Here is a 19,620-nt window from a genome sequence, read left to right as displayed (position 1 = left end):
TCAGGCTGGCAGAGGCTTAGACTGGAACTCTGTAGGTTTTGATTTAAAAAGCTCCATTTATGGGGCACTAAGGGGTGCCAAGCACTGGGCTAGCAGCTTTGCATATATTATATGTAATCTTTCAAGCCACCCTGAAAAGTAGGTGTTATTATCCTCATTTTCGCGGCGGGGAAGCAGAGTTACTGGTTATGATCTTTGGCTTCATGGTTCTTGCTCTGCTAAGTTAATAGAACACAATCAGAGGAATTTTAGTTTTGTAAAGCATCAGAACTAGAAGTGATATTAGAAGTCATGTCTACTTTCTGAGGATAATGATGAGAAGAGATCCAAGGCCAGAAATGTAAATTAATTTTCTCAAGGACACTCAGCAGAGCTGACACCTCTACGTGGGCCTCTAGGCTTGCACTGTGGACCTGGCTTTCCTTCTCCATGTAACAGCAGGGCAGCAGATGTAATTGCCATCTGGGATGAATGGAACAAACGTCAAGGCCTGCTCTGACAAGCCTTGTAGTGATCACCCCATGACAGTTTTCCAAGTGCTTCTCACTTGATCTGCTTAAAATCTCTTAAAAATAAAGCCTTTGCTGTTCTGGAAGATAAAATAACGTGTCAATGATGAAATGGACATCTAGATGTATAAAGTGTTTTAAACCCCTCAGAAGAAAGGTGCAGAAAGAGAGTGAACTGCTCTAGTATTTTATTTTCACTATCTTGTGATCTTAGGCATCACACCTGCTAAATCCTCCTTTTAACACAGTGATGAGTTTGCTTTTCTCACTGGTTGGCTTTCTCCAAGCCGCTTGGGGTTCTGGTGGAAAGCTCTTCTAGAAACATACTTGCATTATCTCACAAAGTCTCTAGGGAGAGCTTAGCCTACATTCACAAGCATAGCATGAACACCTTGAGCCACATGCAGAATTGCCTAGATGCCGACACCTTGGAACTCAGAAGTGGTTGTATGTATCTCCGGCTGCAGAACCATATAAAGGTTAATTAAGAAGTAACATGAGGGCTGAAAAGGATCTTGGAAGCTATGGCAAATTCTTATGTTCCGAATCGAATCATGCTCAGTTTTCATCTGACCACTGAGTGGCCTTCAGATATTCTCAGCTAGTGAGCCTGTTGCTATAGTGACAGTGTCATTTGCAAGGGCACAGGACAAGTTGTTTAGATGATCACTTCTATTTTTCATTTTGAATGTTCTTTAGAAGCTAGCTTTATTTATCTGTTAAGTGAATAAAACAATGGATAAATCCATGCTTCCAAATTGAATACATATAAAATCCACACACATTCAAGAGTTTCTCCATGCTAGTTGTAGTCGTGCCCCCTACATTCCAACCACTGGATGGTTTGCTGGTCCCGGAATAAAACAGTGCCCACTGAAAATAATACTAATACTTCTTCAGTTTTCTATCAGTAATTTGTGCTCTTATCAAACAGGATTTGAAGCTTTGAAGTTAAATGTTCACATATATTTCTCTATTTAACCCTCAAAAAGACCCTGAGAAGTAGATGGGAAAGGAATCTCTAGTCCCATTTTGCAGATAGACAAACTGAGGCACAGACAGGTGAAATAATCAGCTCAAGGTCACAGAGTATGTTCGATACAAGGACAAGGAGTCTCCTAAATTCCAATCCAGAATTCTTTCTTCTTTATTGTTTTGGATAAGGGCCTAACTCTCCCAGATTTGGAGTATATGTTTGGCCAGTAATGCTTTTTCCCAGATGGCAAAAACACCTGGCTGTTTCTTTGCCACACCACAGTAATGACTATGTACCTCATGGGAACCCAAGTTCCTTGACTTGATTCATTCTGTCCCCTCTGCTGGGAATGCCCTCCCCTTCCCTTCCCCAAATGACCAGTTCCTCCTAATTCAGTTTAGGCCAACTCACATCACACCTACTCTCCACATGATTAATTTCCCTTTCTGTCTCCATGGTGCTTTGCATGCCCCTGCTACAGTGCATCAATGGGCACTCAGTTGTAGCAGGTGTTTCTCATGGAGTCACAGAAGGGAGGCAACCCTATGACCGACTAGAGGGGAAGTGTTTTGAGATATGAGATCAGGTCTTTGTTTTATATTTTCATCACTTAACACAGTGCCTGGAATATGGTAGATATCTGGTAGATGTTTTTGTAAAAGTAGCTCAGAGTCCAAAAATGAGACTGCTTCTGAATACAAACAAGGGGAGAAGCAAGGAATAATGTAGAAATGATGGAAATGAGGATCTCAGTCTTCAGATTTCAAAGTGGATTTCTTAAGGTTATGGATAAATTTCTGCAGTACTGTGCCTCTGAGCACTTTGGAGGCTGAGGGACTCTTGTGAGATGGGTCTCCCATCTAGTTCCTGTTTCTAGTGAATGTGAGCTCCTTTAACTAATGTTCTGAGAGCTGAAGCTGATGGGCCAGATTTTTTTCCTTCTAAGTGTCAAAAAACAACTTTAGATGGCAAAAATGAATTGAGGTTTGGGAGGGTGGTGGTTCTTGAGTCTCAGAGTAACCTCCAGTTTGGTAATGATTATCCTATTTTGTTGTTAATTTTGCAATTAAGCAAGACTACTTTATATGCCTGAATGACCCATGGATTGTATCTTAATCAAATTAATGTGTCTGTAGCCTGGGACTCATGCAGTGTTCAACTATTAGAATGACAAATGATGCAGAGCTGAGGTGTTTCTCTCTTCTTTCTCCCTCCTCTCCCCACAAAACCCTCCATCACAAAAGGTCAACTGACTGAAAGCCTGTTGTTTTGATGGCTGACACAAGATCCTATTGGTTAAAAATGTGAGAAGCCTGGCTACTTCCCCTCACCCCACTTCAAACTAACTGTATGTGTGTGTGACAGTGTGTGTGTAAGTTTGGATGAAAAAAAAATTGTGGTAAATTCTTCTTGCTGTGTATTTCCTGCTTCTGACATTTGTTGCTGCTGCTGTGTGACGAGGTTGAGGCTGGGTAGGAGAATTGGACGCAAATGACCTATATATTTATTCCACAATTGTGACTACCCTTCTCAACTTCCATTCTTGGAAAACCTGGAAAGTAGAAAAAGGTGACCATGGAAGCCAGCGAGACACTGCATTGCCCTGAAGCAAACCCCTTGTACTTTGTATCATCTTAGTTGATAGGAAATTTGAAAAATTATGGTTGTGTTTAATAAAATTACATATTTTTTTGATTATAAATCATAAATAATGTTTTCTTAAAAGAAGTCTTGTTGTTTGAGTCAGGGACTAGGTCTTATGTTCCTCTGGGCTTGATTCATCAACTTGCACAGGGACCTCAGCAATAGTTTCCCATTCTTATCTAATCCATTTTCCAAATCAGTGGGGTAATCTTTTAAAATGTGAATCAGATCACATCTCTTCCTTGTTTAAAACCCTTTAATAGCTTCCCATTGCACTTAGCACTTAGAATATTTTAAGTTCAAAGTTCTTGCCATGGCTTAGAAGGCCCTGCAAAATGTAACCCCCGCTTTGCCCTCTGATGTTATCTTTTACCTGATTGGCCACTCGATTTCCAGCCTCAGGGCCTTTGCACATGCTGTTCCTGTGGTCTGCTTTCCTTTCCTGGCTCACAGCATAATAGTTATCTCTTCAGAAAGGACTTCCCTGACCTTCCAATGTTAATTATGCTATTCCTTCTGCTAGGTTTCCTCACACTTCTCTATGCTTTCCCTTTCATGGCTGTATCATAATTTGAAGTTTATATGTGCTGAGTTTTTATTTAAAGTCTGTTTACTCTCTATAAGGTTTGTCTGCTTGGTTTGCCACTGTATCCAATTCTGGGCATATAGTAACTGGAGCTTAATTAATATTTGTTGAAAGAAAGAATGGGTAACTCATCGACTCTTGTAACACTTCAAATTCCTTAGCTATAGAATGGAAATAGTCATCTTTATTCAACCATAAGCTATGGAATTCATTTTGATATTTGTTTTATACTGAACTTTGAGATATTAGGATATTGGTTGGACAGGGAAGGAATGTTAGACTGAGAGGTTTATTTATTTTTTCTCTCTGTTCAAAGTCCACTGGCTCATGTCATAGCTGCTAGTAGCAGGGATTAGCCCCTATTCTTCATCCCAGGTCACCAAGTGTGGCCCCACCGTTGCTGCCTCTCCCTTAGCCCCTCTGGTCATTGTCTCTGCCTTCACCAAGCCAGGTGAATCATAGAGAACATGTAAGTGAACAGTTCGAGATTCATTTGTCACCACTCCCCATTTCTTTAGGAGTTTTTTAATGTCTAAATAACCTTGGAGGCTTTTAAAAGATGCTCAAAAACTGCTGGAGAAGACACTAAGTGCAAAATGTTACATTCTCCTAGTCCCCTCTCGAAAGGCCCCAGGTCCAGCCCCTCCACTCTGACTCCCCTTTTCTTCAGCCTTCCCAGCCTTGGAAGGCCAGACCCAGAGTTTTACCAGCTGTGATCCCACAGAACCCATGACTCTGATTTCTTCCTAACCCCCAGATTTCTTCTAGGGTGGATACGGAAACCTTTAAGGATGTGAGAATAAAAAGAGTCCAAAGGAGCTAAATGCCTTTTGGCAAGCCAGCGAATATATCTGAACTTTGATTTATCTATAAGATGGGAGTTAAGAATACCAAACTTACAGAACATTTAAGACTAAGCTAAATCATGTATGTAATAGTATTTTACAATCTCTGATACTCAATGCTCAATAAATGCCAACTGATTATTAATCTACCACGTTCATTTCTCCCTCCTCTTCTTTGGTCACTCCAGAAGCCATGGGATTCCTTCAGCCCAGCTTGGGAGGAGAATATCATTACATTGGCACATCTGTTTGTCACGAAAGTGGGAAAGTGGGTTGAGTTTAGAAGATAAACTAGTTAGAAGCATTGATCCCATGTTGGGTTTTTCATCTCGGCTCTATTTATGTGTGAGAGTTCAGCCTCTAGAATTCCAGTATGCGGAGGTGTTTTAATGGTAAGCAAATTCTGTCTCCCCCACTCATTCATGACCAACAATCTAGTGAACAAAGCAGTCTTTGGGAGAACCACCCCACTCTCTGATTTTGCAGACAAGCTCCATTTCCAGTTCCCAAGGGAGAAAATCCTAGAAAGAATGCGAAACGACTAGAAGAGAAACAAAGATGCAACCTAACTACTGGCAAATCCCACAGCCAAAATAAAACCTTAAGCTTATTATGTTGGCCTAGAGAAAAATGGTTGGGTTCTCAATCAAGGAATTAAAAAAAACAAACAAACATCAGTTACTTTAAAATAGTAGAGCCCCTAACCCCTAAGGACTAAGTGGATGAGGGATGTGGAAAGACGCTTATCTGAAGACCAGGTATCTGCTTTGGCTAGTGTGATGTCCGTCTGGGAGACGTTGACTAGGTTGGCAACATTTGACAGGAGGGAGAGAACCTCCTAGTTTCTGGCTGTTTCTCCCCAAAGCTGTGTGCCCTCCAGAAGAAGTAGTTTCTGGGTCAGCTATCTTTGTTTTTTCCTAGGTCTGCTATGTAGGATTCTGCTGAAGTTCTCACACTGGAAGTGAACTCCCAGCTTTGTGCCAGACTCCTCTTCTGGTATTCACACTCCTTGAAAGATGCCGGCCTGGAATTGAAGAGTTGGCCAATTTGAGTTGGCGAATCTGAGTTCATGTACCAGCTCTGTCATTTACCAGTCACTTTATGTGTCTGTGCCACAATTTCCATACTGGTAAATGGAGGAAGATGGTGTCTACCTCACAGAGTTGTTATGAGAGATTATGTAAAACACTTAAGAGTGCCTGGCACTTGGTCAATAATCACGGCTGGTTGGCTCCCTTCCTTGCCCTGCCTCCCCATACTTCACAATGTTCAGTGCTGTTGAAGGACCCTGACAAACATCAGAGGCGAGAATTGAGGAGAGAAATATCAGGTGGAAATAGCCTCAGGGACTTCAAGAGGGAGGGGACATGCTCCCTTTATCAGGTTAATTTTGTACATGAAGAAGACTCATCTTTGGAGTTTGCATCAAATTTTGATTGTATAGGACTGGGGCCTGGAAATGAAATCCAAGCTGTAGATAACTCTCCTAGCCTGGATTTATGGTGCTTTTTTTGAAATATACCTAAAATCCTAGAGGAAGAATTCCATTCCAAGAATATATGATACACACACACACACACACACATCTACATATATATAGCTTTTTCTTGAAGGTGGTCTTTTCAACAAGGGAGGAGGAGCATTAAGGTCTATCAGTTAAAGGACTAGCGTCACGTCAGTATTAGAGCAAATATGAAAGATGCCCACTCTGTTGCTACTGAATTTTCAGCAGGATGGACAGAAAATTAAACAAGTAACAACAATAAACTGAGCACGTGCCCACAGTGAGGTAGCCCACAGTGCCCTGAGAACACATCTCAGGTGTATCTATCCTTGTTTGCTGGGGGGCAGGTGTGCTCAAGGCAGGCTTTCTTGAGGAGCAGCATTTGAATTGAGACCTGAGTGTGAGTAAAAGAAATCTGCATGCAGAGTCAGAAGAACTTTACGGGTAGAGAAACCAGTGCATGCAAAGGCCCCAGGTGAATGAGCAGGAAGAAGGTCAAGGAGTGAAGGAAGTTGATTGGGCTGGAGGAGAGGGTAGTAGGCGGGAATTAGTCTGAGCAGTAGGCAGAGGCCCCCCATGAACCTTCTGGGTAGCTAAGCTGAGGGATTTAGACTGTGTCCTAGAATCATACAGTGTTTTTCTCAGAGTGACCATAATCAGCAGTGGTGGGGCATGTCTAGACACATGTAGCAAGAGATGAAGGTGGTCTTGGCTCAGACAGTGACAGTGGAGGAGGAGGGAAGAGGAAGGACCCAGAGCTGCTTCGGGGGAACACTGACAGGGCTTGGCACTGGGTTGCATGCGGGGTGCTTGAGGGGGGAGGCAGTGTTGGTGCCGGGATGAGACCCAGGAAGGAGTTCAGTGCTGCTAAGATCAGTGGGAAGGTGACCACGAGTGAGCAAGGAGCAGGTGTTAGCAGAGAATGGGTGAAGTGCAGTGAGTGAGCTGGGCTGGAGGGCTGGTTTGCAGACAAGAGACAAGATGGAGACAAAGACTCAGGGAATCTCAGCAGGGAGATCATCCTTTCTCAAACTATATTCCAGGTACTGCCTGTATCAGACCCACCTGCAGCTTTTGATAAACAAATATTAGTGGAGATGGCTGGGGTAATGGCAAAAGTTGTTTAATATGTTGCTCATGAAATGAACAAAGAGAATATACATTTGATCATTCTTTCAAAATAAATGGCACTTAAAGTAGTGGTGTCTGAATATTCCTGGCATGGACTGCTGGTCAAACTGCTGCAGAAGTGGGAAGCGTTTCTCTTAGTTTTCCTCTTTCCCCTTCTTTTCTCCTTGTTGTCCATTCCACAGCCCTTTGCCTTCTGCATCCAATAAATTTGCTTGTTTTGTTTTTTGGGAGGAATGGTAGAGATGAAGCCCAGTCCTGTTCTTTTTCTTCTTTTCTTCTTTTTTTAGTCTAATTCAGAACAAAAAAGCTTTCATCGAAAGAGCAGATGTCATCTGCTTTGGTCTTTTGTGGTGGTTTTATTTTATTTTATTTTAAAAAAATGCTTCTGCAGATGAGGCTCATTTAAACATAATGATGCAGCAACAAAAGACCTCGCACAGAGTCGCTTCAGATTTGGTTTGACTCGGAAGGGAGACCAAACAAGGAGATGTCCTGTCCATTTGGCTCCCCTCTATAGGGCCCCAGCAGCTGCATTTCAGATGCAAATGGGAGATGAGGGCAGGCCACCGAGGAGGGCAGTGGAAATGCCCAGGAAGCTGAGGTGCAGGTGTTGAGGATTCCAGACATCACTGCAACAGCAGGCTCTGGAAACACAGAGCTCACAGACAGAGCGGGCTTGAGAGCGCCTGCTTGGAGGGCTCAAGTGGACCCGCAGCTGCACTGGGCATTCCTTTTTGTGCCATCAATGGACTCTGTATTGAAAATAGGAGAGCCAGCAAATGGCATGCTCAGAGAAAGGAACCGCTTTGGAAACAGAGAGAACACAAAGCTGAAGGGGCTTCCCCTGGGGTGCGCTCATTACTTAAATCCATAGACAGGCTTAACATAGATGCTCGATAGATGGCATTAGTAATCCTGAGGCTGGAAGGAATCTAAGAAGCCATCAAGTCCGTCCCTCTCATTCCATAGGTGAGAAGATGTGTCCTGGGGGCTAAGTGACTTGCCTCAGGTTGCAGAGGGCATGAGTGGAACAGAGAACACTGGATGGGGACAGTGACACTGAGCCCTCTCTGTGCTAGACACCATTCAATATTTATGTGCATGATTTTATTTGCACAACAGACCTTCGAGAAACTTGTCATTATTTCCATTTTTAAAACAGGGAAATTGAGGCTTCACTGAATTCAAAACTTGTCCCAAATCAAAAAGCTAAGTCAGAGTCAGGCTTTGAACCCAGGTATATATGTCGCATTCCAAAACTCATGCTTTTTTTTCATTACATTTCATTCCTGACTCCTGGGTAAGTAGTTCTCTTAAACAAACATACACACACACACACACGTATGTCTGTACATATGCAAATATTGTTTCTACTCATATATATGTGAAATGCATGAACATGCAAAAATATTAAAACCTCGAAACATGACACATTTGACTCCAGACACATTATTATTAAGCCCTAGCAATATTGGATTCAGAATAGTTATGGTTAAGGTGATGGCAAACCTTGTATTGTGTCTGCCACACAGGATACACTCAATAAATATTTGGATTTGAATTGTCCCTTTATATTTGAAAAGTTGCTTTTCTGTGGAAGCAGAACTGAGTGTCTACTGATGCCTTTAAGTTCACACATCATGCACATTTGCATTGTGCCTCTATGAGGCCATTCACTCTAATTCATTGCTTCTGGGTAAAACCTTTGTAGTGAAGGTAAGCAGGGACAGATGACAAAACTGAGGCTCAGGGAGGAGATTAAATAAATTCCACAGGGAAGGCTGCAAGGTGCACTCAGGTCTGCTCACACTGGCATACAGGCAGAAGCTGTCTAGTAAGGGGCAGGCTGAAGACAGAGGTCAGAGGACGAGAGCCCTCAGAATATGGGTGCACTTGCTGAAAAACGCTGTGGTCTGCATAAAGCTCCAGATTTGCAGACAGACAACTCAACATTGTGGGTGTGTGAGTGTGTGGGTGGTGCTGGGAGGTGCAGGGATCATGGAGATGGTGACCTGGGGGAGATGAGACAGTGTGGGTGGTTCTTTTGCACAAATGTGTTACCCTCCGTGACTGCCTAAGGTCTCTGACCATGCCTGTGTGAGTGCCCACAAACAAGCTCCCACATGGGTGCATACTACCCGTGACTGTGCTGAGGACATGGTCAGAGTCCCAGCTGTGGCGGCATGGGTCTTCGGTTTCTGGGTCCTTATGTAGAGCACTCTCTGAGCAGTTCTGTGACTTCAGTTGGCGCTATTGAGATCAGCCATTTTGCAGAGTGGGTGGACCCACAGTCCCACTTCTTCCTGGAAAAATAACTCAACAATATCTCCTACAAATGAGTGGGTCAGGAGTGTGAGCTGTATGTTAGAAGGATGATATGGTACAAAATCTGAGGTTGGTAGAATTGTAAGGTACCTGGATCAGACACCTACCTATTTATGAATGGAAACACTGAGGATCAGAGGACAAAAGTGTTTCATGCCAGTCTTCAATATTTCATTTATTCAAAAAACATTTGTTGAGTAGGCATTTTGTGGAAGGACTTGCCTTCAAGGATCTCCCAGTCTAGTGGAGAGAGACATGTATAAACACGAAGTTACAATGCCAAGAGGTGCTTAATAAAAGTGATCACGTTTTGAGAGAGACATGTTTCAGAGAAGCAGCTATCAACTCATTTCCAAGCATGGGAGAAGGCCACATTCAGAGAGGACATGTGAGCTGGACCTGGAAAGATAAACAGTCCTGCCAAAGGCAGAGAAGTGCTTACTTATGAGAAGGGAGGACATATTCAAAGACCCAGAGGTGGGAAGAGTACAGTGTGATACAACGACCCAGAGGCTGGCTGGGATCCAGAGTGTGTGTCTAGATGCACGAGTCTGGGGGGTGGGGTCCGTAGCTGAAACCATAAGGTGGGAGGGTGCTGGAAGGGCTTTGTACTTCGGCGTAAGGAGTCTGGACTCTTTCTTGTAGGAACTGGGAAAGCAACAAAGGATGTTAAGAAGAATGGTAAGAAGATTAGAAATGAGGTTTGAACATATTTTTCTGTGGACAGTCTGGAAATGGACTGGAGAGAGACAGGGAGCAGGCAGGCTATTTAGGTGAGAGAAAGAGTCATTGTGAATGATGATGAAGGCCCAGTAGAGTCAGCAGCAGGGGAGAAGGAAAGGAGGAAAGGGATGCGAGAAATTCAGGAACTGGAATGGATGTGGATATTGGAGTGATGGGCAGTATTGGTGGACCAAGTTCCAGGATATCTCAGGGCCTAGGTTGGGTGGTTGGACAGATGGTGGTACAGCGGACTAGGAGGAGCTGAGAAGGCGGTAGGGAGGGCATTATGTGTTTTAAATGTGTGCAGTGTTTGTGGACATCAAAGTGGTGGTGTGGGTGAAGAAGACAGTCGGGAGCCCAGGAGAGGCCAAGGTTGGAGATCAAGTGGTTGTCAGGATCAGAGCCCCTCCACACTGATGTTAGTGATATGGAACACTTTGTAAAAAACAGTTCATCAAAAATGGTTTTCAAATATGTCTCAGTACTTGGTTGAAAGGTACCAGAGGCAGAAGGATGCCCAGAATTTGATCTGGAAGACCTCCAAGGCTGGCAGAGAGGCCACCATGGGGAGAGGTGGAGGGAGTCAGGGGAAAGCACTCAGGCCCCTGCTCATCTGCTGCATTTCAGAGCAGGAACCCATCAGGGTCAAACCCCTTGATCTTGGAGAGACATCCTTCAGCAAATATAGTGCTCAGTCATTTCCTCTGCAGCCCCCACGTCCTTCCTACCACTACCACCTCCTCACCTTAGTCACTGGAGCTGAGTCATCCTTTGAACCTAGTTCTGTCACCTTCCCCTCCATCGGGACAGAAAGGGGTTGGGCAGGAGCCATTGGGCATAGGTATTGCCATCTGCTGGCCAGGTGGGAACAAGGGAAAGGGGCTCAAGGGGATTGTGGGTTCTAATTCCTTTACCACTGTTTGCTTACTAGGAGGGCCAGAGAAGTGTGAGGATTGCCAGTCTCTGTAACTCTCAGGAAGGAAGGGAGGAAAAAAGGAGCTAGTACAAGCATAGTACCTCCAGAATGCCAAGCAAATGCTAGATGTGTTAACATTCCCTTCCCATCAACAGTGGCCTTGAGCAGTGGCATTATCCTCAGATGGGCAATATGGCTCATGAGGTTAAGCCATTTTCCCAAGGTCACATAGCAGGTATAGCTGAATGATTTCAAAGCTCACACTATTTCCACTACATTGATCTACTTCTCTACCTCATCTCTGGGGAAGAAGGATGGAATTCAAGTCAACCAGTGGTTGAGTACCTACTAAACTGTGCAAGAAGTGGTTAGTAGAAGTGACCTGCTCTCAAGAAGCTCAACATCTCATGTTGGAAAACAATCCTTTGATTCATTCACTCAATATTATCTGAGCACCACCTAAGGGCAGAGCCTCCGTGGGAGCTATGGAGATGGCACAGGGTCTCAGCCCTGGCACACTGTAACACTGACCACGGGATGTGGAGGTAAAGTAAGGCAGGGGTATTTAATATTCTATAAAGAGTTCAAAGATTTCTCAGTTACTTTTACACTGACGTTGATGGTTGAATCTGGGGAGGGGAAGCCAGGAACTGGAAGCATATAGCAGTGAGGAAGACAGGAAACAGGAGGTAATAAGGAATAGTAGCATGGTTTGGTAGCTGTTGGGTAGTTCTTGGGTTGCTGAGACAAGCATTTGAAGTACTACTAACAAGAGATGCATTCCTGAAAATTTGAATATTTGTGTATCTTCCATTGATCTACCAGCTCTTTATTGCATTCACTCTCTTTATTGCCTCCTCAGTCCCAAATGCTGGGCTGGAGGTTTGGGGTACAATGGAGAGTTAAAAGCAGGGACAGTCTCTGCTGTCAAGGAGGCTAGAGACACATATCAGATGGTTGCAGTCCAATGGATGTTTGCAAACTTGGAGAGTGTTGAAAAGGAAAGGATGATAAGAGATCATGGAAGACAGAGACATATTTTTGAGGTGGGGGTGTTAGGGAAGGATCTCTTTGAACAAACATTACTTACACTTAATCTAAAATAAATGAATGGGAGTAATTAGATCATGTGTGCCTGTGAATGCACGTGCATGCATGTGTGTGTGTGTGTGTGTGTGTGTGTGTTCAGGGGGTGGTGAAGACACAGGGTAGAGAGCAGGAAATATTGTCCAAGAAGGATGGCAGAGAATTAACAAAGAAAAGAGATGATAAAACACGTATTCTAGCAAAACAACAGGGCAGAGTGGGCTGGAAGCTGGTGACGACTTTTGGGGTTATTGAAGCCATAACCTTGTGCAAGTCCTGGGGAACAGCAGCTGAGCTCTGGTCTTGGATCTTTCAGGAACGTCTACTTTTGGGTTTTTCTCTGTGACTAGGACCTTTGTATCTCAGTGTCTTCATGTGTAAAGTGGAATGGAACACACCTATGTACCTTTCAGAGTGCTGATGCTCACAGGAAATGACAAATCACAAATTGTCTATAGCCATTCATTCAAGGACTGACAATTTGGAGTTGAAGTAATAAGTCAGAAAGAGCTTTGGCATGTCAATTAAACATACAGCTCAGGACTGGATATTTTCAGCCTCTGGTACACAGGTGTGGGTTTCATTCCCATACCCACTATCTCTAAATGAAGACGGAGGCTCTGAACAGATGCTGGGTGCTGACAAGGCCACTGTGCTTCATGGGATGCTCCTGAAAACGTTGCCTTCATTTTCCTTATTTCCTGCACCCTTTTTTCTTCATGGGCTACAAAGGGGCTTCAGTTTGGAGCCAAATCACATTAGACACAAGGATTAGTATGTGAATTGGAAGTAGAATCCAGATTTCCACAGCACTGGACTGCTACTTTCTGAGAGCTGAAGCCCTGGCTTCTGGTTTGTTGTACAAGGGCCTAAGAATGCTTAGATCTGCAACCCTCAGCGACAAATCAGAAAATGTATCCATGTTACTCAGTAAGTTCCCATCGCTGGAAGCTTGAAGGGCAGTGACAGTCCTCAGAATATCAATAGGCACTTGGCCTCTAGCCTTGGTGCCACCATGTATCGGCTCTGTGACCTTGGGCATAGTCATTTCCCCAAGTTGGGGTCCTGTTTCCTTGTCTCGAAAACAAGGTGGAGGGTCCAAGATTTCTGGGTCTTCTAGTCCCTGACCTGATGTGTTTCTAGGACTTGCAGCCCCCACAGGAAGACCCTGGGTGGTATTTCGCTGGGCTTGGGGCCACTGTTTGCCCGTATTTGCTGTCTGGAAGGGCCCTGTCTTCTCAGGTCCTATCACCTGATCCTGAGCTGCAATAAGCTTTCTCCATGACACTTTCAGTGCCAGCATTTCACAGATGGCTTCTACATAATTTCAAGATTTTCTGTTATGAGTCTGTCCAGATACCAAATAAAGTTTGATTTATAACATAGGCAGTGCAGTGATCAGTCAGGGGAGGCCAGGTAGAAAGTGATGGAGAGCAGGATCAGGGACGGCAAGGTGGGGATAGGCAGACTGGTTTGTTCCAAACAACCAATGACTAAATCCTTCCCCTCCAACCCCACTATCCAATGCTCACCTTCCTGGCTCCCAGTGGAGAATGATTTTTCCTGACAGGTAATAAGAGTTTGCTTGTTAAGTCTGGTAAGTTTAAAAAAATACGTATTTACAATTATGTGTCTGTGTAAGTATGCATACACACGTATACACATACCTACATATACATTCTGGTGGCATGTGTGCTGTGATTTAATGCCTGTTTATCCCCTGATTTTGGTACCTATTTGATTCCTAAGGTTGGCAAAGACCAGGAAAGGAGAGCGGCAAAAGCCTTAAGGCTGTAAGAGAGCCTGTTATTGAGGAGCTTTCTCATCTCTCTTACAACTAAGGACTTTTAGGCAATAAGTAGACTTCATTCTCCCGACCTGAATCAGGGCAACCCCCCAACACACACCATTTTCTCTGGATGCTCATGACAACCTTATGAGGTGGGTAAGCCTGGGTGAGGAAAGAGAGTCTCAGAAAGTCACCCACCTCGCTAGCTGCAGTGATAGAATTCAACTGCTACCCTAAAAAAAGAAGGAATATGTAATGGTGTAAGTCTCTCACTATGCATATATTAATCCAGTGTTTTGGATGAGGAAACAGAGCTCATCTCCAAAGGGCCCTCTAGCCTGTGATTTGGCCTGGCTCTACTGGGGACTTGGGCAGATTCCCATCACATGGTGCTTCTTTTTGCTCCATTATAAGCATGTCAACTCTGGTGAGACAGTTTTCATCCTGACTGGCATGTTTGTCATTCTCTGTTCCTGTGAAAACCCATTTCATGGTCCAGTAGAGCAGAGTTTCATCTAAGAGCACTTTGATTCGGTAGCTTCAAAGTGTGGTGCCTCCCTCTACCTCCCACCCTGACTGGGTTTGGGGCAGTAATGCCTAATAGTCTGGTAGTTAGTTAGAAATAACAATAACACAAAAGTTAGGTTTGATCCAACCCCCTAAGGACTCCCAACCCTCATGCTCTAAGTGGAATAGGTGGAAGGCGATGGATGAGTTTGTGGTCCTTCCATAGAAGTGTCTGGTTTTTTACAGCCAAAAAGAGCAAAAAGAGCAAGAAAACTATTTGGCCATGGACGCTATGGTTGGAAAGACTTGTGCTTTGTAGAACACCTCTCAAGGCTAAATGCTGGCAGGATGGAAATACACAAGAACAATTCTACAATTATCCCAAAGGCAAACCTTTTTTCCAAAGGTCTGGGTTTGTTTAATGTCTGGAGTGCATGCTGTTTGAATTTTTCTTTCAAACATTAATAAAATTGTCTACCTACCTCTGGTCCCCAGAGCTCCAGGATTCCCAGAAATAGATTGTCCTAACTTGGGTCTGTGTGTTTTCCAGGTTAGCCCTTGCATTAGTGCCCCACTGTGATGAGGCAGGGGACTTGCAGAATTCAGTACCCTCAGATGCTCCAACCAGAGCTGCTTGGTTCCCAGTTCACCTCAGGACAATGCAAACTGAGCTATGCATTTACTGTAATTCTAATCAGATGACTCTATAATTGGAAGAACACCAGTGGTGTTCTGTCTTTGGAATCTTCTCCATTAAGCCACTGAACGAGGGCCAGGGGACCTTTGCTTGTCCTGAATGCAGGTCCTGAGAGAGACTTTGGGATCTAGGTACTATGTTCCATTCTGTAATAGGATCAAATTCTTTCTACTCTTTTGGTCACATTCTAAATCAGCTTAGAATTGGGCACATAATGTATATAGAAGTTATTTCCCCTCTACTAAATAAATTCTGGCCAATTGCCCTTCCAACAGTAAGGAATAAATGAAATGAACAAAGTACGTGTGCATATAGGGGTGGGAGTCCATGTGTATGCTTGATGACAGGGACTAAATATTGTAGGTAAACCTTTCCAAGTCTAGACCATAATCCTCTGTCATCATGCTTGTCTCAATTAACAAAAATGTTATCTAAATTTCTTAATCTCTTTGGATATCTCAAGTAGACACAGAAATAAACTTTAAAGACAAATGTATTGAGGACCCAGTTTGTGGTAGGAACTTTGTGACGTACTGTGTGGCTTTGGGAAATTTACAAATGAATCAGACCTAGATCCTGACCTTGAAGAGCTCAACATTTAGTGCAAGAGCTAAATCATGCCTATGAAAATTATAGTCCAAGATAGGAAGTACAGTGCCTGTGGCACTGTGATATAGAGAAAGGAAAGATCACTCCCTGTGGGAAGATCTGGCTTGGCCTCTTGGAGGAGGTGGATTTTGAGACAGACTTCAAAGAATGGAAAGGATTTGGTTCAGGAGAAAAGCTGGGAAAGTGATCATTGCAGGAGCACAGGTGAGAGGGGAAGTGTGAGGGTGTGTGGACGTGCAAATGTCTTCTTCAGATAGTCAGAATGAGTAAGGACTTTACCACTGGGGTCAGTAAATCTGGGTTGTATTCTTTACATCAGTGTTTCTCACTGATGTGCAGACCATTGGGGAATCTTACTAAAATGTTGTTTTTGATGCATTAAGTCTGGGGTGGGGGTCTGAAACCCTGCCTTTCTAACAAACTTTCAGGCGAGGCTCATGCTGCTGGCCTCTGGAGCTCTCAGAGCAATAGGAAATCGCTGAGGATTTTAAATAGTGGGGAGGGAGCTCATGCGATAACCAGCCTCACAAGTCCCTTCAACATTCTGAGATTGGTGACACATATGCATGACCTGTACAGATGGGGTTCATGTGAGCATTTGCTTTTTATCCTCTTTTCTTCAGCTGTACTGACTCAAAATAAAAATCCAGCTAGAAAGTGAAGGTGGACAAAGGGAGGAAAGCTAGCAAAGACCTGGATTCTAAAAACCAGACACGATACAAACCACAATGTAAATGCTGTTTTGGTTTCAGAAATGATTTCTCCCCCTAAACTGTTCATTGAAGGGCACAAGCGAGTTGATGATTGCCTTTATATTTGAAAGTGGTTTAAGTACTGGCCCTCTGGCTTGGTCAGTAATACAATTTTATGAAATGAAAATAGTTTAATTATACTCAGAGAAAGAATGGGAATTAGAGTGAGCAGATCTGAGCTTAAGTCCTTCAACCTCTCTGAGCCTCACGTAGACCTCATCTAAACATGGGAAAATAATCCTTTCCCTGGGTAACTCTCAGTTCCTCATAAAAATCAAATGAGCTAATGGGTCTGAGAGTGGTTGTAGACTAGAAGTGCCTTGCAGTAAAGCTCCTTCAGGTATAACAGCCACCTCTTCCCTCTTATTCCTATGCATGGAGAGCTTAGTCTTCTCTCTGTTCCTGGGACTTGCTGGAGGAATGACTTCGCCCCTGTGGGGAGGGGCCTGTGACAGCCTCGGGGCCAGGCCCCTGGTAATATGATGGGAGAGACCATCCAGTGGAGCGTGCTTCCCCCGGCAGAGCAGGATGAACTTGCATCTGGCAAGTCAGACTTCCCTGGCGTCTGGCTGTGTTAGCCTCCTGTGATCTCTGGGGAAATGTTATCTGGAGCAGTACTGTGGTGCAAAGCGCCCTCTGTGAGTGAGTGTTGGGGCCAGACTAAGGTGCCCGCGAGCTGTTTCCTGAGTCGTGTCCTGTGTTCTCTGCTGCCCCACTCCAGGAGCCGGTAACACTGGTGGGTAGAAGCATTTGTTAGGTGAGGATAGAGTCAGGGGCATTAGTGTTCCAAAGCTGACAAGATGCAGGCAGGACACCAAGAAACACTCTTTCAGCCTGACAGCGCAGAAGGCAAACAGGTGGCATTCAGAGCGTGTGGGGATGACAGGCCTGTGGGGCCGACGGCCTGACTACCTCTGTCCACCCACCTTGCCTATTTCACGTCTTTTCTTCAGACCAAAGTCCAAACCTCCTGATTCCCAAACAAGGGTAACTCCTGAGGGCCAGACCTGCAAAGTCAGTAACCTGGGCCAGAAAGCTCAGTTTTAGGGAAGATTCTACTGCTCTTCAAACTTGCTGGAATTGGATGTTCTTGAAACAACAGGCATTAGAAATACCCAAGGGGCTCAAGTTCAATGCCTTCATTCTGCATGTTAGCCAGGCGCTTGCTCTGGTTACTCTGAGCTGTGAGAAGACCTTGCGGTGACTCCCAGGTCTCTTGATGCTTTATCTGTTGCTCTTTGAGGAGGGCCATCTTTTTCCCTCTCCTGGCCTCAGCTTCTTCATTTGGAAAATGAGAGGATTGGAAGAGCAGCTCTCTGCCTTATATACTCTTCCACTTCCAGTATTTCATGAGTGCCAGGGGCCCAGGCTTCAGTCTAGGCCTAGAGCATCTCCCGTTAGGGCCAGGCTCCTAGAAATCACACCCTCCTCTCTTATTGTCCCCAGGGAATCTGCAATAATGCTTAATCCCTGCTCCCAGACTCACTTTCACAAGAGGAAATCAATAGATTCTTCAAGCGGTTGAACCACAGGATGATGCCTGGGCCTATTTTGTCAACCAGGTGGCTCTGATGAGGGAAGTTGTATGAGTCATTGTCGGCCAGAAATGTAAATCTGGCCTGAGGCTCCCCTTGCAGCAAAATTTAGGTCATTAATAATAGTGAACGTCTGTGCAGCACATTACAGTTACAAAACACTTTACATACTTCATTTGTTTATCACAACTATTCAGAGATATAGGTGTTATTGTTATGCCCATTTTACAGAGGGGGAAAATAGATCCTGGACGTATGGTAACTTGCCCAAGGTGACAGGAAGTGTGAGTGGCATCCTAGGACTTGGTTAAGTCTTTGGACTTTACAGTCCATGCTCTATGCACCACATCTCTTTTCATCAGGCTTCCAATCACCTACTCAGTCCCCCTGGAAATAAACAAAGGCAGGGAAGGACAACCTGCTCAGGCTCATTTACATGGAGGTCTATTCCTGCAGAAGGGATGACTGCCACCCCAGTGTGGGGATGACAGGCACCGGGACGGGTCGGGGAGCAGACCTGTGGGGCCAACGGCCTGACTACCTCTGTCCACCCACCTTGCCTATTTCACATCTTTTCTTCAGACCAAAGTCCAAATCTCCTGATTCCCAAACAAGGGCTTTTTTTTTTCTTTCCCCCTATTGGGTAGAATGTGAAACATAATTCAAACACGTAAAAATGGGTGATTGTACCATAACACACACCCCTTGTGGTAAACTTCCTTGCCATTAGCTAAAAATTTCCCATTCTTTCACATGTGGGCTTGTGGTAGAATCGTGCTTCCTGGCCACCTTGGGTACAGGGGGAGTGACGAGAGGAGGTGACTTGTGTCACTCCTAGGCTGGAGTCTCTCCTGTCATTGCTCGGGCTCGTCCTCGGGGTGCAGCCAACAGCAGGCAGGTGGTAGCCGCTCCCTCAGAGCTGGTCCCCAAGTGACGACAACAAGCAGAGCGCCCTTTGCCAGCCCACCATGTAGGAGCAAAAACACTTTCTTATTTGAAGTCACTGAGATTCAAGGTTTTGTTACTGCAGCAAAATCTAACCTATTCTGACCTTTACATTCATATTCCCACCACTCTCACTTTAAAAAATGTTAACATTTTCTTATACCTACTTAAGCTTTTAAAAAAATAGTACAGAACACTATGTCCTTTTTTTTTTGGAAGCTCTTGAATCCCTTTGTAGCTCACCTCTTCCTGGCCCTTTTTCTTTTACCCCAGACCCCCAAAATGGTGTGCCTCTGTCCTGTCCACGTTTGTTACATAAGTTGTGTCTAAGACAATCTATAGTTATTCCATGTTTCTGAAAATTCCATGAATGACATAATACTGACAGATTCCACAAATTGCTTTTTTGGATGTAATGATATTGGTAAATTCATTTTAGTTCATTTACTTTCTATATCACATCCCTTTTTGATGAATGTATCACAATTTGTTAAGCATTTCCCAACTCACAAGCTTTTAAATTCCTTTTTCTTCTCAGGAA

This window comes from Manis pentadactyla, chromosome 1 (assembly GCF_030020395.1).
Source record: "Manis pentadactyla isolate mManPen7 chromosome 1, mManPen7.hap1, whole genome shotgun sequence".
In the NCBI taxonomy this organism is placed as follows: domain Eukaryota; kingdom Metazoa; phylum Chordata; class Mammalia; order Pholidota; family Manidae; genus Manis; species Manis pentadactyla.
This window is presented reverse-complemented; position numbering follows the sequence as displayed.